We start from the raw sequence: 24,542 nt of genomic DNA on the forward strand, positions 1-24,542 counted from the left end.
ACATAATAAAAGTGAGTTGAATAAATATATAAAGTGACAAGTGGGTGGATGGTTGAACGGATGGATTTATCTCACACATATCTTTCAGCTGAAAGGAATCCCAAGATAAATTTAACCTAGTCTCTCATCTTTACTCTTGACATTTTTGAGCAGTATGGTCTGAGGCTTTCAGGAAACTGCAGATTTACTTGTGTGGTCTGTAGGCAGAAAAGAGAGAGACCTGATTCGCTCTTCCTAATGTTACCCTTTGAAATAAAAATAAAATGTGTAAAAGAGATACCAAGTATAGTCAGCACTGGGAGCAGAGATGCTGGTTGGGATCTATCTAGATGGGGCCAGGGGGAATTTCTGCTCATTAGAGCTCTGAGTCAGAATGCTGAGGTTAGGCGGTAAAAATGGCATTGAGGGCTTCCCTGGTGGCGCAGTGGTTGAGAGTCCGCCTGCCGATGCGGGGGACGCGGGTTCGTGCCCCGGTCCGGGAGGATCCCACGTGCCGCGGAGCGGCTGGGCCCGTGAGCCATGGCCGGTGCGCCTGCGCGTCCGGAGCCTGTGCTCCGCAACGGGAGAGGCCACAACAGTGAGAGGCCCGCGTACCGAAAAAAAAAAAAAAAAAAAAAAACCCACAAACTAGCTGTTGCTCTCACTCTGGCCCAGACTGAAGCTCAACTCTTACTTTAGAGAGAGAGAAAGTCTCCTTAAGGAAAAAAAAAAAAAAAGGCATTGAACTAGCACTCAAGAAGCACACGAGAGCATCCACTGTATCACGAAGGTCAATCTTAGGTAGCGTATGTGCTATGTCCCCAAGAAAATCTAGAAAAGCAAGATGATCCATTGGTTGTTCAGTGGCATGTTTTTCAGTCTCCACATCTGTGTGATTTTACAGTTTTCCTCGTGCTATTAACTTCCAGTTGCATGGGATATCTTTTTGCATCCCTTCACTTTCAGTCTGTGTGTATCCTTACATCTAAAGGGAGTCTCTTGTAGGCAGCATGTGGATGGGTCTTGGTTTTTCATCCATTCAACCACTCTGTGCCTCTGTGTTGGCTTCTATAGAGATGAAGCAACAACCTTTCCCAGTTTTGAAGGAGTAGCCTCATGCAGGAGATGAACCTTGTCATTCAGCTCTGCCTCAGCTCCTGGTTGTCTCTCTAACCTTTGTGCTTGTCCAAGCAGCCTCCTACAGTTAAGTCCCCTGCGTATGAACGAGTTCTGTTCCAAGAGCACGTTCGTAAGTTTAATTCGTTGTCAAGTCCAACAGAGTTAGCCTAGGTACCCAACTAAGACAGTGGGCTTTATAGTACTGTACTGTAATAGGTTTATCATACTTTTCACACAAATAATACATAAAAAACAAACACAAAAAATAAAGAAAACATTTTTAATCTTACAGTACATTACCTTGAATAGTACCAGCTATATCACTGCTGCTTTTACGCTTGCTTCCAGACATCCTGGGCTTGAAATAAAGATACTGTACAACTGTCCTCTATACAGTACTGTACAGTAAAGTACACAAAAGCACAACCACTTGTACAAGATGCATGTGATGTGACAATGTACTCTAGACACGTGAACTAACACGTGATTGGACATGCGAACGCACGTTTGCATCTTTGAAAGTTCGCATCTTGAAGGTTTGTATGCAGGGGACTTACTGTATGTATTTAATAACTCCTCATAGTTGAGGATGTGCTAAGACCTGTCAGTGTCTCAAACGGGAGGCTCTCAGAACCTAGATTGAGGCTGACTGCAAGCTTGACCCTCAGGATCAGTTTTTCCTTTAAGTATGTAGATATATACAGTCCTGTGGGACTGTAAGTGTAACCCCTGATGCTCACCAGCGTCAGAAGATTTGGAGGGGTCCCCTGGGTGGCAGCTGCTGAAATCAGGGTCCCAAATGATTGTGTAAGTTCCTTTTCTGGGTGATAGTGGTGAGCTGGTGCGAGGCAGAGGGAGAGCGCCAAGGGGCGCTACATTCTACAGCCTACATTCCTTGAAAGCAGCTCCATAGGCCACTAAATGTGAGCCAGACCTGAAGCCAGCCCCTCAGGCCAAAGCTCCAGGACAAGCAAAGAGACCTCCTTCATAGAAAGACTGGGGGTGTGTTTCAGTCCGTTGTCTGTGCGGTGCCCTGGCGGTGGTAGCCTGCCAAGAACTACCTCTCTAATTGCCACAGTCCTGTGGGACCCAGGGATGGAAGCCAACACCCCCCACCTCCTCCCTACCCTCCCACCCCTCCATCCCACTGCTAACCCTACACCCACCCCTTCCAGCCCTGGCCAACAGAGCCACCAGATCAAGGAGCATCCCTTGGGTGGCAGCCACAAAAACCAGGGTACCAGATACAAATGAACTTACTAACAAAACAGAAACAGAGTCACAGATTTAGAGAATGAACTTATGGTTAGCCTGGGGAAAGCGTGGTTGGGGGGAGGGATAGATGGGGAGTTTGGGACTGACATGTACACACTGCTATATTTAAAATAGACAACACACAAGGACCTACTGTATAGCACAGGGAACTCTGCTCAGTATTCTTTAATAACCTAAATGGGAGAGGAATTTGAAAAAGAATAGATGCACGTGTATGTATAACTGAATCACTTTGCTGTACACCCGAAACTGTCACAACATCGTGAATCAACTATACTCCAATATAAAATAAAAATAAAAATAAAAACAGGATACCAGAGGTAAAAACCAGGGCACTGGATGCACGTAAAGCTTGCCTGCAGGAAACACTGGCACCCCGGAGCATTTCAATGATTTTCATTTATAGGTCCCCTATAAAACATCACCCCTTCTTCTGTTCCCAAAGCTCTCTGGAGGGGAAGAGCCCTATAAGCCCCAGCTGCTTCCTCCATTCCCTTTTGGAATTCTGGTGAATGTATTTTTTCCTACCTTGTTAGTTAGGCTATAAACCCTGAAAACATGCAGAGATGCTACCTGTTAGCGTAGTTAATAACTCTGACTAAGCCCCCGTGGCACTCCGCACACCCAGCACCACACATGGCTCCCAGATCTGTGTGAGCCTGAGTGTCCTGGGACAGAGTATTCTATTGCAAAGGAATTATTCCCCAGGAATTGTCGTCTTTAAGAACACCCAAGCTGGAACAAGAATTAGATAACTTCTAATTGGTAAACAAGTGTTCCTTTTTTTTTTCTCAGAACAAACAGTCAGGCAGTAAACTTCTATTTCCCAAGGACCATAGACAGCATATGCTCCAGGCATCCAACACTGGAACCAACAGTAATGGGCCAACAAGAGAACTCCTACCTTCGGGTCTGGGATTTGGAATTAATTTGCAGATTTTCTGGTGGTAAAGCATGTGCTAAGAAAAGGATTTAGTTAAGAGACCCTCCATGTTTTGCACTTTGCAATAAGTAAAATTATTCCTAGGCGTCCAGCCAGCTTTTCCCTTCCTCCTGAACCTACTGGGGTTCAACTTTTTCCTTCCATATTGAACATTAAAAAAAAAAAAAATCAGTCCTGAGGAAGCCCACGGAGCTCATATCCCAAATCTGCATCATTATTTATGGTAATGCAGACATCGGTTTTCTAGTTGCAAAACAATTGCTAACTTGGTAAATATTAATAGAGGGAAGATGTGCTAAGAACTGTGGAATTGATTCTTTCATTTGTCTTCTTTCACAAATATTTTTTTCCACACGTATCAGTACTTGGTCACAAGAACCTAATCTAGGTATTTCCAGCTTGCAAAGCTCTTTAGGAGGTCAAGGGAGTGAGGTAGAGTTAAGAAAATCAGAAATGTTTGTGAGAATAGGGTGTAACTTTGTGGGTGTATTCATACAATGGAATATTATTCAGCAATAAATAAAAAGAATGAATGACTGATATACACGACAATATGGGTGGATCTCAAAAACATTATGTTAAGCAAAAGAAGACAAACAGATGGGCTTCCCTGGTGGCGCAGTGGCTTCCCTGGTGGTGCAGTGCCGATGCAGGGGACACGGGTTCGTGCCCCGGTCTGGGAGGATCCCACATGCCGCGGAGCGGCTAGGCCCGTGAGCCATGGCCGCTGAGCCTGCGCATCCAGAGCCTGTGCTCCGCAACGGGAGAGGCCACAACAGTGAGAGGCCCGCGTACCGCAAAAAAACCCCACAAGGGTACATATTGTATGAAGACCAAGAACAGATAGCACTGTTGTATATTAATGGAAATGAAGAAGTAGTTGCCTGGGAGGAGAGAGAAGTTGATTAAAAAAGAGACAGGAGGAAACTTTGGGAGTGATGAAATGTTATATACCTTGCTTTGGATCACGGTTACATAAGTGCATACAATTGTGAAAACTCATAAAACCACATGCCTGATAGCTGAGCATTTTATTGTATATGAATTATATACCTCAGTAAAAAACCACATTTTTTTAAAGAAATGCACATGTGTCCTGCCTTGAATCGTCAAGGTGTCTTTGTGAAATATGACAGAGTAGAAAGAGTTATATTTGGAGACAGGCACACTGGGCTCCAATCCAGTTGAAGTACCTTGGGAAAGTCACTTAGCTTTTTTAAGTGTCCACCTCTGCAAGTAAAACTAATCTAATTCACAAGATGGCCATAAGGATTAAATGAAAAATTGATGTTAAAGTGTTTAACTCAGCACCTATCACCTGGAAAATTCCTAATAAACTTAGCTATTTTTAAAATTTGTTTTGAATAAACTGTAATCCTGGGGGAGCAACTAAAAATATATTCCCTTCTCCTTTGCAAATGATACCGTTTGCAACTTAGGACAAAAATTCCTAAATCAAAAGGAAAACCGGGAAAACAATTAAGTTAAAGGAATCAGTCCCTCTGTGAGGGAGCCTGTGGACACAGCTGGTAGCTATCAATTGTGATAATTACGAGAAATCTGGCACTTTCTGTGATCATACACAAATGTGTCATCATCGTGTCCTACCTTATCTTTTTACCATGTGTCAAAGGGGAAGGGAAAGGCTGCTTAGAATGGGGATTAAAGAAAAAAACGCTATAATTATTGGAGGGGGTCAGCTTCAACGTTTCTAAAGGAAACTCCCATTTTCACGTTTCTAGATGTCTCCAGAACAAATGATGTATTCATTTTCAGGACTAATCTGAAGTTTAGATTCAGAATTAATGGAAAAGTAAGAATGGAATTGAAATGCAACTTTAACATTTCTGCTTAATCCCTACTCCCTGCTAAACATCTTTCATTTCTCGGCCTGATCCACTTTGGAGAAATAGAACCCATTAGGGCATCCCCTGAGAGACCCTCCACTCTTGTCCTGTTGACTCTGCTTGGAGAGTCCTGAGGAGCCAGCGCACTGCACAGGATACCTCTGGCTTCTCTCTGAGATTTTTCTGGCAGATCCAGCTGGTCCGCAGTAGCCCCTCTCCCAGGCTGTGGTCCAAGGGCCCCATTCTGGCTGCCATTCCCACCAGTTATTACAATAAGCTAGTTGAAGGAAAAGGAGATTTAAAGGACTCCCTTGCACTGTATGGTGGCTTATTCTCAGTGTGCTACTCAGAGCACCAGACAGGCAGCTAACCAGAAAACAGCTGGCAGTGGTCTTTGGCCAGGTTGTCTCCAGCCCCTCATCATTTCTCATCCAGGGGGCTGTCGTGACATTCATTTCCTTTCCGTAGAGACTTTCTGGGAGCTTGGTAGCTGGACACATTGTTCTGCCACTTGGGGCCACTTGGGAGCCCGAGTTCAGAGACCCCAGTGCGTAATGGCCAATGGGCAGGAAGTGAGTGAGGCCTTCTGTGAGCATCTCCAGGAGCCGATGGCTGGGTCCAGCCCTGTAACATCCGGGACTGTCCCTCGAGGTGTGTGTAGTCACTCTTCTTATCTCATCGGTATCAGGTTTTGGCTTGTTTTAAAATGCACAGTCATTTGGATTTAATAACTCAACCAGGAAGATTTGTTTAGCATGTACCGTACAAGACACTCTGCTAAGTGCTTTATGTGGATCACTTCACAGTCACCTATGAGGTTGATGTCGTTCATTTTCTATCTTACAGTTGGAACAACTCCCCTAGGCCTCAGTGTTACAAGGGCCAGAATTCAAATTGAGATAGTCTGATTTCACAGCTTGTGTTCTTAATTGCTACCCAAATCTGTTTCTTGTACTCACAGTGTACCTTAAGAGCACAGTGAAGCTCATTTCATGGGTTTACCCCGCAGATAAGGCAGTAGGCCAGATCATGAGAGGCACAAGTTAAAAGCACAGTTCCTTAGACTCTACCCCCAGGGGTAAAAGCATTACTAACCTTTCTGTGTCACAGACAACACAAATCAATGGTTTTAAAAATGTCCAAAGTCAAACTCATGATCTCCACCAAGTCTGATCCGTCCCCAGTGTTCCAGATCACATTGACAGCATCCTAAACTCCCCCCTTCCTCTCACTTCCATCCTTTCTTGTCAATTTCCCACTGTTACCAATGGAGTCCAAGCCATCATCATTCCTCACTAGGACCACTCTAGGAGCCTCCTGAGTTTTATCTCCTCTCTAGAGTGCTTTGTCCAGTCTATAAGCAGAACCATCTTTGAAAACACAAACTCATGGGACTTCCCTGGCAGTCCAGTGGTTAAGACTTTGCCTTCCATTGCAGGGCCTGTGGGGTTCGATCCCTGGTTGGGGAGCTAAGGTCCCACATGCCTCGAGGCCAAAAAACCAAAACATAAAACTGAAGCAATATTGTAAGAAATTCAATAAAAACTTTAAAAATGGTTCAGATCAACAACAACAAAAAACTTAAAGAAAACACAAACTCATCACGATGCTCCTCTGTTGAAAAGAGAGCCCTCTTGCACTGTTGGTGGGAATGTGAATACATACAGCCACTATGGAGAACAGTATGGGGTTTCCTTAAAAAAGTAAAAATAGAACTACCATGCGATCCAGCAATCCAACTACTGGGCGTATACCCTGAGAAAACCGTAATTCAGAAAGAGTCCTGTACCACAGTGTTCATTGCAGCTCTCTTTACAATAGCCAGGACATGGAAGCAACCTAAGATGTGGCACATATATACAATGGCATATTACTCAGCTATAAAAAGAAACGAAATCGAGTTATTTGTAGTGAGGTGGATGGACCTGACGTCTGTCATACAGAGTGAAGTAAGTCACAAAGAAAAACAAATACCTTATGCTAACACATATTTATGGAATCTGAGAAAAAAAATCTGAAGAACCTAGGGGCAGGACGGGAATAAAGACGCAGACTTAGAGAATGGACTTGACACGGGGAGGGGGAAGGGTAACCTGGGACGAAGTGAGAGAGTGGCATGGACATATATACACTACCAATTGTAAGAAGCAGCCGCATAGCACAGGGAGATCAGCTCGCTGCTTTGTGACCACCTAAAGCCGTGGGATAGGAGGGTGGGAGGGAGACGCAAGAGGGAGGAGATATGGGGATATATGTGGACATATGGCTGATTCACTAGTTATAAAGCGGAAACTAACACACCATTGTAAAGTAGTTATACTCCAATACAGATGTTAAAAAAAACCCTTCCATGCCTTCCCTTTCTTCTTAAGACAAAGGTCAAAATTCCTGGCATAGGGACTGTGTCTATCTTGTTCATTTTGTCCCCCAATGTCTAAAATAATGCCTTGCACATGGTAAGTAAATGCCCAGTACCTATTTGCTGCCTCACCGAATACATGAGTGAAAGAATAAAAGTCCCTCCGTGCTTGGGTCTCAGGCTGCCTTTCTGCCTCATTGCTGTGTCTCCCAGCCTGGTTTTTTTTTTTTTTTTTTTTTTTTTTTTTTTGCGGTACGCGGGCCTCTCACTGTTGTGGCCTCTCCCTTTGAGGAGCACAAGCTCCGGACGCGCAGGCTCAGCGGCCATGGCTCACGGGCCCAGCCGCTCCGCGGCATGTGGGATCTTCCCAGACCGGGGCACGAACCCGTGTCCCCTGCATCGGCAGGCGGATTCTCAACCACTGCGCCACCAGGGAAGCCCCCAGCCTGGTTATTGGATCTCCATCCACAATAGTCTTTTTCGTCGGTTTGATATACCGTTCTGTCTCCTGACTCGTGGCCTTTGCACATACTGCTTCCTCTCTTTGCACTTAGTTATTCCTATTCATCTATTTTCAGGGAAACCACCTAGGCCCCAAACTAAACCAGACCCCTGTGCTATATGTTTTTCTATTTCCGTGTCATTCTTCTGCACAGCTCTTACCACAATCTGCCGGTCTTGCCCACGTACTGGACCATCAGTTCCAGGAGAGCAAATCCACAGTTGGTGTGCTTATTAACAAGTTATCCCCAGCACTCAGCACACTGATTGCCCCATTGCACACTCTAAAAATATTTGTTAAATGAATGAATGAATGATTGAATAGCATAGTCCCTAGCAGATAATTGACCAATGATGCTGTCAACTGAAAATAACACACAACCTAAAAGTGGAGAGGTATGTTTTATTCGACAGACATTCTGAGCACTTCAAGCTTGGGACATAGCATCCCAGATAATGTTGAGAAACTGTTCTGAAGTGGCAAGGAGCGGATTGGGGAGCCACGATATATAGGAGATTTTGCAACAAAAGACCAGGTAGTTGGAACATGAAAAGATTACTGTTAATTAAAGAAAACCAGCTATCTCAAGTTAAGGAATTTAGCGCCTTTGTCTGTAGGGGAAGAAGCAAGAGTCTGGGCTCACTGAAATCATTCCTTTGATGTGCACCTCCACTGCCTGGGGCCAGTGTCCTGTGCTGTCTCATCCTGAGTCTCCTCCGGGTGGTGCACCGTCAGGGCAGCCATGTGATGGCTTGATGGCTGCAACATCCTTTGTTTACTGATATGGCAGGCAATATTTTAGCTCACAGTGGCAAAATTCACAGTAAAAACAAAGAAAAAAACAAACCAAGACAAAAACCAAACAGTAGTAGCACTTACTGAGCACAAACCTGTGAGGCAGACACTATTATCAACCTCATTTTACTGAGGAGGAATCGGAGGTGTACATAATGTTGTCCAGCTCACTGCTCTGTGCAAATGCCCACCCCGGATCCATGATCTGTGCCTTGGAGGAGAAGTGGGAGGCATGGTCACACGGTGAAACAAAGGAGATGCCTCGGAACACGTTCTTAGAAGAGCCGTGGGTACCGTAGGCACCTTGACCTGTCTTCCAGTGCTGCAGGCACCTTGACTCTGGCATGAGCTCTTCCTATCCTTCAAAGGAAGAGCTTGTGCAAGAGTCATCTGTCCCTCAGGAAGCAGCAAACGGATGCTAGAATAACTAGGAGGGATTTGATCCAAGAAAACTGGTTTATGTCAATTCTTGATTCTCACAAAGTGAGAATTCACATTGGGAAGTTTATCCTTATTTATTAAGTACTCTCAAGCCTTTAGCCACTCCTAGAAAAAACAGAGTCATACACTTTCATACCTAGAAGAAACAGTAGAGATCATCTAACCCTAGATCCCTCTCCATCAGGGGTCCTTCACATTTCAGTGCCACGGAGCCCTCCGTAGTCTAGAGAAGCCTATGGCTCCCTTCTCAAACAAGGGTTTTAAATCTATAAAATAAAATATACTTGATTACAAAGGAAGCCAATTAATTATATTGAAATACAGTTACTGAAGGAGTTTTAAATGTGATGTAGTAGTAAATTTGCTTCTCTATTAACACACTAAATAATAGGATCTACTAGTACCATTGATTTTGAAATGGTGATGAATGTAATTGCTGTTTTGGATGCCTACCACAATTTTCATGTCATGTGAAAACAGCTATGATTTCTATTGGTAACAAAATCACAGGTATTGCTGCTACTCCTACTATATGTTGTGGCCTGCATTTTTACAACTGAAGGCAATACTCAATTGCCGTTAGAGCTTAGTGACAATGAAGATGTAATCCTTTTCCCATCCAAGTCCATGGTTCCCTTGGAGAACCATGGGGCTCAGGTTAGGAACCCCTACTCTGCAGCATCCTGGTGGCAGCTCGAACATCTTGAGTGACAGAGCACTCAATATCTCCAAGGTGTCCAGTTCCTAGTTCAGTCTCCTTTAATCATTATGAACTTTAGGGTGAGATAAATCTAGAAGCAGTCCCAGCTTTGCTGGCATGTTAGTCATGTGACCATAGCTATTTAACCCTGTGGACATCGGTGTCTTCATTGTAAGAATGGGAACAAGATGACAATTACATTAGAAAATATGCAAATGCCTCAGAGCACAAAGAGCACATAGGTGATTTTAGCAATATTTTCTTCCCTTTGGTTTCAGTGAGTTGAAACCCACCTTTTTGAAGTTTCCACCTAATTTTGCCCTAGCTCTCCTCTATGAAGCCACACAAGTCATGGCTCCTCACATACTTGAAGACGGCTCTATCCCGCCCCTCTATTGGCTGTCTCCATGTGGTGATTCTGTTGCTTCTCTGAGTAAAAGCAACTCTGAGCATATGGCTGGGAGTTATCTGTGCTGCTGCCCATTCCCAGAGAGACGTGTGAGGGCCCTGAAACAGTCATCATGTTAGGATCGATTTTTCCTTTGGAAGGCACTTCCTGTAGGATCTGTCCTACCTGTCTTTACTAAGCTCCTGTACTTTTTTGTTTAGGTGGTTCACGGGCACGTGGTCAGAGTGCTCTGTGTCTTGCAGTGAAGGATTCCGCCGTCGGCAAGTGACCTGTAAGCACACGAGAGCCAATGGGACTGTGCAGGTGATGCCTCCGAGAGCATGTGCCCCCAGAGAGAGGCCTCTGGGAAGAAGACCCTGCCCAGTCACCCGTGTGTTCAAGGGCTTATTGAACCAGGGAACCAGGGAACGCTGACCAATCCAGTGTTTTGAAAGTATGATCATCTAGTATAATCATCCAGTCCCCGTGGTCAAACCCATGCATCAAAACAATGAAATTTAAAAAGAGACTTCCCTGGCAGTCCAGTGGTGAAGACTTCGCCTTCCAGTGCAGGGGGTGCGGGTTGGATCCCTTGTCGGGGACCAAGATCCCACATGCCTCGCGGCCAAAAATACCAAAACATAAAACAGAAGGAATATTGTAACAAGACTTTTTAAATGGTGCACATCAAAAAAATAAAATACACCCATGCATCAGGGCCCCTCCGCACGGGGGAAGAGGAGAGCCCAACTGCTGCGTGACAGTCATGAAACTCAGCTGCACAGGGACCTTACCACACCGCGCACAGGCTGGTTCACGGGACCTTCTTATCCTCTTAGGGGCCTCTCTGTTGTCATTAACACAGGCTGCAGGGACCAAAAGTTCCCCTCGGCCCTTCTGAAAATGTTCGGTAATGTTAGTGCAGGAAGGTATTTCACACTTTCTGCATTTCTGCCCTGCAGGGCAGCAGTTGTTGCTGTTGGGAGTCATTGTGCTAATTCTCTTAGGTCATTTTTCCCTTTAGTTGTTCTGATTAACTCCAAGCACTACATGGTTACACACTTGTCTAACTGGAAAATGCACAGCCCCAATTCTGTGCAGGGAAGACGCAAAGCAGAGTGTGATACATCCTTCTGGAGCATCAAGTTTATTAACTAGAATTGGAAGAACCAAGGAGTTCTTGGAACAAGAACTATCCGCCCCCTCCCCCACCAACATGGAAGACAGAAGACTGGGGGAGGGGAGACGTGCCACAGGAATGACAGTCCAGTCTCTGAAGTTTCACCCAGGTGAGGGTTGAGGGGCGGACCTGCAGCCACCGTGGCCTCTCAGTCGCCCTGGCTGCTCTGGACCATCCTCTGAGCTGGCCAGGGTCTTGGATACGATGCTTCTGAAAGCCGTGCAGAGAACACAGTCACCTTCCACTGGACCGGGTCCCAGGGAGCGCGGCGGCCTGACCTTCCTGCCTCGGTCACCCATGGGGTTCAGATGGGCTCACTTTATTACGACGCCTCTTGCTGGGCAGCTGGCAACAACCACCAAGATGCCTTTTTAAAAAGTTCCAGACTGTCCCAGCCACCCCTTGCTTTTTCTGGCTGTGGCCAAAGGGAATGGATGAGGACATACTCTCAGGCTGTGCAGCGTGGGAGGACCTTCCAGTGTTGGACACATGCAGGGGGCAGCTGGTTCCCGCTGGGGCTCCAGTCCTGCTGCTGGTGCAGGGGTATGCTCCAGGGCCACACTGGTGGGCTGGGCTGGGGGTGGCAGTCCTTGAGTCCAGGCTGGGTGGGGGACAGGCAGGCTCACTGGTCTTCTGCCCTGCCTGCTGGTCTTCCTGCTCTTGCATATTTTCTCCCTGGTGGAGCCGCCTGGTTTCCAGGGTGGACAACTCAGGGCTTGGAAAAGGCTCGAGTTCATTGCCACTGAGGTCCCCGGAGGAGAAGGGCCCTGCAGCTATGATGGAGGACCCCACCATTGGTTTCTTGGAGCTCACACTGCCTTCTCCTCCGTCCTGGATCTCGTCCCACATCGAGTCCAGAATCCTCCTCACTGTCACCTCCAGGTCCTCTTCACAGGGTGGCTGGAGTGGCTTCTTCTGGCCCATATTCACCCATGGGTGCTTCATGAGGTCAGGTAAGGTGCCTCTGTCACTGGGCTTGAGGGAGATCATTTTTTGTAATAAACTCCTTATCTCCACAGACAGGTAATTTGGAATGGGATATTGCCCTTTTAAGATTTGCTTCCGCAGCTCCTGCACGTCTTTTCCCACAAAGGGACTGGACCCAGTTACCATGTTGTAGAACACTACTCCCAGGCTCCACACGTCCGCCGCAGGGCCGCTGTACCTCTGCCCCAGCAAGAGTTCCGGGGCAGCATACGCGACTGTGCCGCAGAACGTGTCCAGTTTCCTGCTGTCATCACACTTGTTGCTGAAGCCAAAGTCTGTGAGTTTTATATTCATGTTGGCATCAAAGAGGAGGTTCGGTGGCTTCAGGTCCCGGTGCACGATGCCCCTCTGGTGGCAGTGTTGCAGAGCAGAGACCAGCTGCTGGAACGGGCCTCGGGCCTGTGCCTCTGTCATACGGCCATGTATGTTCAAGTAGGTGTACATGTCCCCACCACTGAGGTACTCCATTATTAAGAACATTGTCTCCTCCGTGTCAATCACCCCCAGCAGTTTTACAATATTGGGGTGATTCAGAGCCTTCATACTGTGCACTTCCCGGAAAAGTCGCTGCTGGAAAGTTGAGAAGCTCCGACGCCTCTTTTTAATGACCTTTACAGCCACCTGTCTCCCGGTCAGAATGTGCCGGGCCAGCTTCACTTTAGCAAAGCTGCCTTCGCCAATGGTGTGGAGGATCTCATAATCATCAATATGAGCCTCCTTGTCAGCACAGTTGGCTGTGAGGCCCTGCATACTTGTGACCTAACTACACTGACTGACAGCACTAACTAGCAATGCTAACTATCCTAACTAACAACGCTAACTATGCTAACTGTGCCAACAGCGCTAACTACTACTAACTACACTAACTATGCTAATAAAGTATTAACTATACCAACTATGCTAACTATACCAACAATACTGACTATGCGAACTGTACTAATCTAGCAATACTAACTAAAATTAAGATAAAAATGAGAAAAAGAAGAAAGGAAGAAAGCAAAGCAGAAGAAATGGAAAAGAAACACCAAAAAATTGAGAAGAAAAAATTTAAAACTCTAAGAAATGATACAGAGAGAAAAATAAAGAAAAATGAGAAAAAGGCAAAGAAGAGAGAAAAATAAAAAGGAGTAAAGAGGAAAAAAAATCAACAAAATGGCAGAAACAAGGAAAAAACAAGGTAACTGTGGGTCCAAGGCCGTCAGGTCACCAAAAGCAGCTTCCTGGGCTCTAAGGACCAAAAACCTGGTCCCAGCTGGGCTCCTATAGGGCTTCTGTGAAGTTCATAACAGTGGTGCACTGTGAGGTCAGAGCAAGAAATGGACCCATCAAAGCTGGGGATAAGCCACAGTGGTTTTCTCACTTTTTGAGTTCAAGGCCCCTTTACACTTAGGAAAAAGGATCCCAAAGAAATTTTTCTTTACTTGTGTTATTAGATATTGGTATTCACTTTGTTATAAATTAAAATCTGTAGGATACTTCAGTGGCCTTTTTATTTCTAGTTTGAAAATGTGTAATAATTTTAAAGACCTCGTAATGTCTACACTTGAAATATTCAATTCCTTTTCCTTAAATTCTGGTCTCAAAATAATGTTACAACTTAACTGACTTCACAATACTATACAAAATGTTCTGTTGCATAAGACCCGATAAAGTACGTTATGAAAGTCTATGAAGCTGAGAGAAGAATTGCCGGGAAGGTCATGAGCAGATTTCTCATCAAGAGCCTCAGAGGCCAGATGGCATGGCTCAATGTACTTGAAGTGTTGAAGGAAAGAAACCGTCAACCAAGTATCCTATATCTAGCAAAACTTTCCAAAAGTTGTAAAGAAAGCATATCTATTTCTAAATATATTTCCCAATTTCTTTTGCTTGTTTTCTGACCTTTGTAGTGCATTTTGCCATGAGGAAAATTTTAATTCTTATATAATTAAATGTATCCTTTTTTCTTTGTATCTTAGAAAGGTGTTCCTCATGAATAATTTATTTCAAGTCTCCCAGGTTCCTGATACTTTTACAGTTTCATTATATTTTTACTTTTAACTAGTTGCTACATCTAGAATTTGTTAATGATAGCCATATTTTCCCACTTTTGTTGAATAGTTTTGCTACTGATCCAAAATGTCAATTTTACTTTAATCTCAATTCCCTTATGCTCTTGCATCTAATTTCAAGATGCTTCCTATTCCACTGGTTGTTTTGTCTATCTGAAACAAAATACTACCTTAATAATAATGTAATTATAATATAATAAATGTTATTAGTAAACATATCATATATAATAAATAGCATAATATAAAATAACAAAATATAATTTACCATATAACAAGGTCAAAAGAGAACAAAACTATACAATCACTTGAAATATCCCCCAAGGATATTTTATAAAATTCAATATTCATTTCTAATTTAAAAGAAATAGTAAAATAGGGATTGATGAATGCTTCCACAGTAAGAAGAAATTATAGGTCTAAAAGAGAAAGAGGTAAATGCTAAGCTTTAGTAACACTGGCAATAAATGCAGGACAAGATGAAGATGCCTGATATAATGTTAAAGAAAAACTATTACGTAACATTGTCTTTGCAGGACTGATGAGTTCAGTGAAAAGAGAATCTCATAGAAAAGAGTATCTCGTTCTTCTTAATGTCTGTACACTTGTCCATTGCATGAACATAACAGCTTATTTAACCAATATGTTACTGATCTGCATCTGGATTTCTAGGTTTTCATGGAATTTTATTGGCACAATTGTTATAAACTCTAGGACTTCCTCTTATGTTTATATCTTTTGAAAGAAACAATATCTCCACCGATGATTTATCTGGGCTGGCTGCTAGCAGACTAAGGCTACTTCTCAGCTCTTCCCTTTACATTCCTAGTCAATATGAAAACGGAATGCAAGAAGGTCTTCTGTTTAGAGACTGTAAAGATAGGTCTTGGTGATAAAGTCTTGGTGGTAAAGGCTAAAAGTATCAACCTAGAATAAGTGTTTTTCCAGCTGTAATTATGTGTGAATCCCTTGGCTTGATTCTGTACAGGATGTAAGACAAGACTGTAGGATGTGCCCTCAAAGTGCTTCCAGTAAGATGAGCTAAGTCAAGTATGGTGGCATATCTAATTCAAGACAAAATATAATGGCTCTTTTCCTCTCATAGTAAAACTTCGTAGAGTGAATGCAGAAGTCACTGTAGGCTCTTAATTAAAGGAACTGAATAAATCTTGTATTGGAAGGTGATTATTCTGGTCTCCTTGTGGAGATGAATTGGAAATTGTCTAGAGGAAGGAAAATTAGCTTAACCAAAGTTAAACTCATAAATAATTGAGCATTAATTAAATATCTGTGGCCTATGTTTCTCCTTGATCATAATTTCTCCCAATTTATACACCTCTTTGGTACCCGATTAATCATTGTCATAGATGCAATTAACAATGATTATTACTGTGTATTAGGTTTTGCCTGGGCCGTGAAGAAACCATCCTAAATTATGAGCTATGATTGTCACTTGATTTTCTCACAAAGAACAATCAGAACTCCTGGTCTTAAGTGGCTTGGAAAGTGAAAGTAAGAAGTCTCTTAGATATTATTAGAGGACCCCACAGAGCCCTTTGGTGAAAGTTTGGAAAACATTGGGCTTCTTAAAATTAATTCTTGTAGTGTGTTACAAAAGATGATTGAACCAAAAGGATAGCGATGTTTCTGGTCCTGTTGTTAGCGTTCTCCATGGAAACATCGCGGAAGCTTGTGGACTCAATTTCCTTCCCCATGTGTGAATGTCACTGAAAATATCCAACTCCATTCTATCCCCATATAACTTCAGAAAGTAAGCAAAATGAAGACTCAAAAGTCATTTCAAATAATGAAATGAAAATATAATGTAGAATGGAACTGGGAAAATACCTGGTTTAAATTCTGGAAAGTACTAACTATACAATTCTGGATAAGTTGCTTCATCTTTTTTTTTAGATGTTGGGGGTAGGAGTTTATTAATTAATTTATTTATTTTTGCTCTGTTGGGTCTTCGTTTCTGTGCGAGGGCTTTCTCTAGTTGTAGCAAGTGGGGACCACTCTTCATCGTGGTGCACAGGCCTCTCACAATCGTGGCCTTTCTTGTTGCGGAGCACAGGCTCCAGACGCGCAGGCTCAGTAGTTGTGGCTCACGGGCCTAGTTGCTCCGCGGCTTGTGGGATCTTCCCAGGCCAGTACACTAACCCGTGTCCCCTGCATTAGCAGGCAGATTCTGAACCACTGCACCACCAGGGAAGCCCTGCTTCATCTTGTTTAGTCTAATTTAATGCGGATCTCACGGAATGTTATGATGATTAATTTAATATTTTTGTATAACGTACAGTGTTATGTAATTTCTTCTTGTTCCTCTTGAGTAAATTCATATCTTTAAGCAACTCACTTTAAAAAATAGTTACTTGCTTAAAGTACTCTTACCTTCTATCGTCAGCTGAATTGTGTCCTGCTCAAGTTAATATGTGGAAGTCTTAACCCCCAATACCTCCTAATATGATTGTATTTGGAGATAAGGCCCTTAAATATTAAATAGGTAATTGAGGTCAAATGAGGTCAAATGTGTGGGCTCTAGTCCAATATGACTGGTGTCCTTATAAAAAGAAAATATTAGGACACAGACATGCACAGAGAGAAGAAAGTGATTATTAGTAACCACGATGATGTCCTGAATGCATGGAACACGTCACCATTTGCCAACCACCGTCTCAAGTCAGCAGAAACTACAGAAATTAAGAGCTCTCCGCAGAAATTCACACACCCGTGCACCTGGGAAGGGACCACAGGCAGACGTTCACTCAGCCTTTCATGTGTCCCTCATGGAGTGCACGTTCTCTCCTGGGCTGGGCGAGCACAGACACTTATCGAAAGTTTTACTACTTTTAAAATGCGTTGGTACAACCATGTCTCACTTTTGTTTGGATCAGTCAACAAACGCTTTTTGGAAACCCCAACTTCTCCACACCTCCTACCTTTCGGGCCGCCCTAGTCTCGAAGCTCCCACCCCTGCTCCTCAGGCCGCGTCCCCATGGGAGGCGGAGCTGCGTGCGGACGCACGGCGAGCGCGCAGAGGAGCTCGAGCCCCGCCTCCAAGGGGCTCCCTGCTGGTTTGCACTGTATCCCGGAGCGCGGAGGGCAGTGAGGCTGGCGCCAACAGCCGGTGATGCGACGGCGCGGGAGTGCGGTATGGAGGGGCCGGCCTAGCTGGGGCCCGTGGCCCTATGCCTTCTGGGTGCGACGTGGATCCTTCGCACGCTGCGGGGCCGCAGCCGCAGGGCGGTGGGCGCCCGAGGGGCTGGGAGGCGAGCCGGGGTCCCCAGGCGGGTGTGGGCATTGTGTCCACAGCCAGCGTCCCCGAGGCCGCGCTCAGGCCATGATCATTCGGTGAAGCTGCGTCGGGACAGCGCGGCCGACCTCTTCTCGCGCTATGAGGGCCTGTGCACGCTGCAGGACTCCAAGCCTCTGCCCGTTGTGCACGCTTCCCTATGGGAGGGCCTGCTGGATTTAACACCGACCGCCTCCGCGGGGTCGACTGGGCGCCGCTTTTGAGTACCCTCTGCCCCTGATCTGTATCCAGAGCTTCTGCCAGCCATGGCTTGGCGAGACAGGTTTGTACTTCCCACTTCCAGGGGCTCTCGTTTGGGCTCCGCGAAGCGGGGTTTTAGATGGTGCAAGGTGGAGGGTGGGCACTCGAACCGGTGTCCAGTGCCCGGGTGTGCGTGCACTAGACGGGGCGTGCGGCCTAGGACTCCTGCCAGCTCGGTGACCCTGCCCGAGTGCCTTAAGGCTTCTAGGTCTCAGTGTTCTCATCTGTAGCATGGGCTTAACAGGACCCACTCTCTGTGGCGGTTACAAGGACTCACTCTGTTAATGCTGGTAGACTCTACAATGTAGAACACATAGCACAGTTTGGAGCATCGTTCATTGTTGCACAGATCTTACCTCGTCTGTTGAATGACTTTGCCTGGTACACACCAAAGCGATTAGGAAATAGATATATCCCCGCTTCATTTCCTTTCCATTAAAACAGGGCTCAGGAAAACAATAATCTTTTTTCAGTAGTCGTATCATGTAGTGGAAAGAGCAACGGTGTGAAGGCAGCTTAGGGCTTGAATTCCAGGGCTTATGCTCTCTGTGGCCTGGGCAGGTTTCTTTTGCACTACAATCCCCACACTTCTAAAATGAGATTAAAAACCACTCTTTCTGTGGGTTCTTAGAATTAATTAATTAATTAAGCAGGTTATGTGTGTAAAGTATCCTGGCACTTGAAAGAGCTGTCAGAACCAAGGGCTGCTGGAGACGATGCTTCTGCCCTAGGTAACCTCCCCTTCTACTGGGCAGCAGGTAAACACAAGGACAGTAGTTAGTGCTCTGGAAGGAGTGAGTTCTGGTGTTACAGAGCACAGAATCTTTTTGTTTTTTAATTTAATTTGTATTTTATATTGGAGGATAGTTGGTTTACAATATTGTGTTAGTTTTAGGTGTACAGCAAAGTGATTCAGTTATACATATATCCATTCTTTTTCAGAGTCTTTTCCCATGCAGGTTATTACAGGATATGGAGTAGAGTTCCCTGTGCTATGCAGTAGGTCCTTGTTGATTACCTGCTTTATATATAGCCGTGTGTATATGTTAATCCCAAACTCCTAATTTATCCCTCCCCCCCACCTTTCCCCATTGCAGAGCACAGAGTCTTAAAAGGGAAAGTTCAGGGTAGGCTTCTTGCCCTCCTTTCTAAGGATAATAGAATCTCCTGGTGTGGCAGCAGGGAGCAGTGTGTCAAAGGTTGAGAAATATAAGAAAATATGGCAAAACTAATGTACAGGACTGGAACTCAGGGTTTTGGAAAGAAATTAGAGTTGATACTGGAAACCTAGTGGGGACAAACAGAAAGGGGCATTGTTTGTCCTGTCAGAACTTTGGATGTTTATCCTGAAGGCTGTGGGAAACCCTAAAGAACAATGAGATGGACTTCTGGTTTAGAGGCTCACTCAGACCTCCATGTGGAAGGCAGTTGATTGTGTGCAGCATGAATTGTAATCTAAAGGTCCCACTTAAGTTATAAAATGTTGGACTGGATTTTGGAGATCTGAGACAGAATGAGTGGGGTCTGGTGACCAGTTAGAAAAGGGAGGGCAGCAAGCGTGGGTGACAGTTTACAGCTGCATCATTTTGTGAGATACAGAGCACAGTAGGAAGGGATTGGGGGTGGCAAGAGGATCTTCATCTTCAGTGCTTTATAAGGGCCTGGTAGATGGGTCTGGGCCCAAGGTTCAGATCTGGGCTTTTTGGGAGGACAGGTGTTTGAAGGCCTGGGAGATACTTAGGTTACCCACAAGATGATACCAAGAATCATAGGTCTGAGACTTTTTTTTTTTTTTTTTTTTTTGCGGTGCGCGGGCCTCTCACTGCTGTGACCTCTCCTGTTGCGGAGCACAGGCTCTGGACACGCAGGTTCAGCGGCCACCTGCAGTATTTAAAGTGCCCAGCAGGTGTCAAGCTTGAGTGTCTTTTCACAGATGCTCTCTGCAGTTAATGCGCCTCATATTTCAACTCTGCATAGCCTCATCTTTCTAGATTGTACTTCAGGGTTATCATGAAGCCGTCACTTCGATATAACTTTTTGCCTCCATAGGAACCTCTGTGCATAAAGGTTATGGTCCTTTATCTCATGTGATTGAAATTTTGAGTTTATGTATCCCCCTCCTTAATGAATGCTTTAAGGGCAGGAGTTGTTTCTAATCCTTAGCACAGAGCAGACGCTTTTTTAAAAAAATTTAGATGCTTTTTCATTATGATAAAATATATGGTTTAAATCACTCATTTTACAATAATTTTGGTTTAGGTTGTGACAGAAATAAAGTTTACAGAAGTCGTGTTCCTGTGATAAGAAATAAAGATGTGATCTTCTAGTTGTGTAAAGCTCTTAAACGCTGTGTAAGTGCGTCGGTGCGCTAAGGAACCTGGAGCTAAATGGGCTAGTTGTGAGAGAGAGAGACTTAACTATGTTAAGTCTGCTCTCCTTGGGTGAGGATAACTTTCTTCTAGAATTCCTTATCCAACCATAGGGTTTAGAGTCCTTCATTTGCAGAATGTCTCCTAGAATCCTCTGCTTTCTACAATAGGGTTTCAGGACAGATTGGGAGTTTGTGGGTATAATATATCTTCTTCTTTTTAAATTGCAGCCTCCCTTTTAATATACTTTGGAACTGCTTGGGATGTGTCTATATGAACTGAGTACTATTGCATCTGTTAGAGTCCTTACAATATTTTGCCTTATTTTCTGTGACAATTTTCCATGGTTTCTTTGGGTTTAAGGTATATTAAAAGGGAGACTGCTATTCTGGGACTCCCCTGGTTATGCAGTGGTTAAGAATCTGCCTGCCAAGGCAGGGGACATGGGTTTGAGTCCTGGTCCGGGAAGATCCCACATGCCGCAAAGCAGCTAAGCCCATGTGCCACAACTACTGAGCCTGCAGGCCACAACAAATGAAGCCCGCACGCCTAGAGCCAGTGCTCCACAACAAGTGCAACAAGAGAATCCACCACAACGAGAAGCCCGTGTACTGCAACAAGGAGTAGCCCCCACTTGCTGCAACTAGGGAAAGCCCGCATGTAGAAAAGAAGACCCAATGAGACAAAATTAATTAATTAAATAATTATTTTTAAAAAGTACTATATCCTTCTGTACAATTTCTCTGGGAAGAACAGAGAGATGGCGTGGGAGAGTGAGAAAGACCAATATTTAGTGCACATCTCGCATGCAGGTGCTCTGCTGGCTCAGATAGATTTATCCCCACGTTACAAAGGAGGAAATAAGTTCAGAGTGGTTTAGTAATTTTCCCAAAGCCAAACAGCTCTTCAGTGGCAGGACCAAGTTATGAACCAAGTCTGTTACCTTCAAAGCCTAAGTCCTCATCACAACAAAACTCAACTAATATCTACATTTATCCAATTACATTGCACCCTGGGGAGTTCTTGGCCCAATCCTGAATAAGAGTGAGAAAGAAAGAAACAGCATTGTTCCTACAGTCAACCGAAATTTTTGGAGCAGCCGCTAGATGCCTGGCCCATTTGGAGGTTCAGCAGTGATCAAGACAGGAAGTGTCCTGCTTTCATGAACCAGGTAGTGGGGAGGAGAGGCGGGTGCAACTTGGGTGAGGGATTTCACATTGCTGGACCTCTGTTTGCCCATCTGGAAAATGGGATAGGTGTTCCTCATTTTCTGGGATTGTCCAGCCCTCACATTCTCTGATTCCATAAGAAGCATTTCTTTTCCTGTTTCTGTAAAATTCATTCAGGCCATGAGCTGTGATGAATGTTGTTAGCTCCTCCCCAAATCACTCTGTTCCCACCCTTTTCCTGTGATCAGGTCTTTCCCGAAACATGACTCACAATCAGTCGAGTCACAGAACCTAAGGGGCACCCTGCAGAAAAATTCCAACCCTGGCTTCTCAGCAGCTCTGCAGCCTACCTGCCAGGTAAACTTAACTCACCTGGCACAAGGTGGCCATCCCTGGTTTCACATCAACATGACCACAGGCACAAACGTCCTTGTTTTTCCATTTTGTCTTTAAGTTACTCGTTGAAACAACTGCACAAATATGACTAGGATATAAAAGCAGGCATCTTCTGGCCCCAGTGCCTACTAATAAATGATTTTCTGCCACTTGAATGATAAAGATAGAACATTTCAACACTGCCGCCCTTACTATTTGTCATTTTTGTTGATATTTCTATTGAATACATCTTTCACTATTTTAACAATGGAACATTTATTTACGTTGTTCCAGACCCAGCCTTTAGTGGTAAAGGTTTTGTTGTTATACTTCCATTGGGTTTCCTTTAAAAATTATTATCCTATCTAACTGGATTAAGTCAATTCTATAGGCATTTATCTTAGGATATTGCTGAAATTAATACCTAGAGGGCAGGTGTACAAGGTGATTGGACTTCAGAACCTCTATTAGCACAATTAAGTATAAATATTACCTATATGTAAACCAAGGTACATGCCGAGTGAGACTCTCTGACTCTTTTTCACTGTCTGCCCCTCAAGTCTGTGACAAACGGAATATTTCTTGCCATCTCAGTAAACAAAGGACGTCACAGTCATCAGCACTTGCAGCCCTCCAATGTGAGCTGGCGGGCCCTGAGGAACTCAGGATATGCAAATACAGAATACTGGCCCCAGAGAGCTGAGGTGCATATCAAAGGAAGGATTTCAGTGAGCCCAGACTCTGACATCTTCCCATGCAAAGAAAAGCGCTGCATTCCTCACCTTGGGAGAGCTGGTTTTCCTTAGTTAACAATCACCTTTGGATGTTCCCCATTACCTGCGCCAGACAGCCGCCCTGCCCGCTCCCTCCGCTACTTTAGCTCAGGGAGAAAGGAGCGCAGAGGGGCTCGGCTAAATAAGGGGCCCGCGAGCCTCGGGAGGAGTTTTCGGCCGCAGCCGGACCCTGCACCTCCCTTGCCCTGTTTCCCCTCGGGACGCTCAGGCCGAGCTCCTCCCCACGTTCCTGAGGCCCCAGGAGCCAGGCCGAGGGCAGGGGCGAGAAGAGGGACCAAAGTTCCCCGGGACCAGACGCTGGGGGCCGCTCTTTCTGCACAGCAGCAGCGGGTGGTAGCGAACCCCTGCCCCTCAGAAACTGGTCTTGCGCGGCAGCCCGGGCACTGGACCAGGCGGAGGGTCGGCACCCACTTATCTGGCCCGATGTCCCCACCACTGTCGCGGCTTCGTCCGCCGGGGCCCCTCCAGAGCCGGCAGCCTCAGTGAGGCCGCTCTCCCCTCGGGCTCCGGGGCAGATCTGTGACGGCGGAGGGAAGAGACCCCGAGCCTGGAGTTCCAGCTCTGCGGAAACGAGGGCTCCGTTCTAGGCGCAGGGGGTGGGGCCGCTCTGCCCTGAGGCCTTCTGGGAGGAAGAGGGGCGCCTGGGGCAGGAGCCGCCAGGAGCGCAGGGCCTTGTCGGGGTTCCTGGAGGGTCGGCCCGCCCTGGGGCCCCGCCCACTGTGGCCGCAACCCAGGCCTTTTTCCTGGAATCCTACACAAAAATGTTAGAAAGATACACAATCTATAGTAAATATTCACAAGTGATTGTTGCTGCTGTGCTTACTATCCTATTATAGGTGTAAAATCCATAAAACACTTTAAGTTCAAAGTTAAATATTAATTTTTACCTTTCTAATTATGTCTCTGCTCTTCACAATTGTCCTCAATGAATCAGAGACTGTGACATCACTAGTTTAAATTGAGCTTGTTAAAAAAATAAAACTCAGGCCCACCGAACCTACTGAAACACAATCTGCACTTTTACAATCTCTCCAGTGTACTTCTATACCCATGAATAGTTGAAAGGTATATTTCTACCTCGACATGTCTTCTCTGTCTGAGAAATACACACATTTTATCCACTTTGATATAAATAAAAGACTCAAAATGCATATGCCTCTTTTGAAACCATCATTTTATCATTTCTTTTCCTGATAAGTATAGTCTGTATGTTGGTTTTGTGGCTCACATGCCATACTCTTTTCTTGTACTTAGAAATAAGGTAGAGAAAGTTACTTTGTAGAAAAAGAATATATATATATTAGTGAATAATTGAAGACACTCTTCTAAATCAAAACCAGTTCTCTTAACTTGATGTTTTCTTCTTGGGTCACATTATGAACTCTTTCCGTGGCCACAGGGCATGTGTACTTTTAATTTCAAGGACTGCTGATATTCCAGGATGTGGCCATCGATTTCTCTCAAGAGGAGTGAGAAAGCCTGGACCAAGATCAGTGGGAATTGTACAGGGATGTGATGTGAGAGAAGTATAGGAACCTGCTCTCCTTGAGTGAGGATACCGTCCTTCCAGAATTCCTTATCCAACCAGAGGGTTTAGAGTCCTTCATTGGCAGAATGTCTCCTGGAAACTTCTGCTTTCTACAATAGGGTTTCAGATTGCAACGTTTCAGGACAGATTGGGAGTTTGTGGGTATAATTTATCTTTGTCTTTTTAAATTG

General features: G+C 44.9%; 1 long non-coding RNA gene and 1 pseudogene across 1 annotated transcript in view; one reads left to right on the forward strand and one right to left on the reverse strand.

The window, feature by feature from the left end:
* Positions 1 to 10,999, forward strand: part of LOC131765011 (uncharacterized) — a 39,063-nt gene extending 28,064 nt beyond the window's left edge. The window contains exon 3 of the long non-coding RNA XR_010835441.1: positions 10,570 to 10,999. This is a non-coding gene — a long non-coding RNA (uncharacterized lncRNA). The remainder of the gene's footprint in view (positions 1 to 10,569) is intronic.
* Positions 11,000 to 11,476: 477 nt separating this feature from the next.
* Positions 11,477 to 14,372, reverse strand: LOC131765009 (serine/threonine-protein kinase MARK2 pseudogene; annotated as a pseudogene).
* Between the last annotated feature and the right edge of the window lie 10,170 nt (positions 14,373 to 24,542).

Source organism: Kogia breviceps, chromosome 11, assembly GCF_026419965.1.
Source record: "Kogia breviceps isolate mKogBre1 chromosome 11, mKogBre1 haplotype 1, whole genome shotgun sequence".
NCBI classification, from domain to species: Eukaryota; Metazoa; Chordata; class Mammalia; order Artiodactyla; family Physeteridae; genus Kogia; species Kogia breviceps.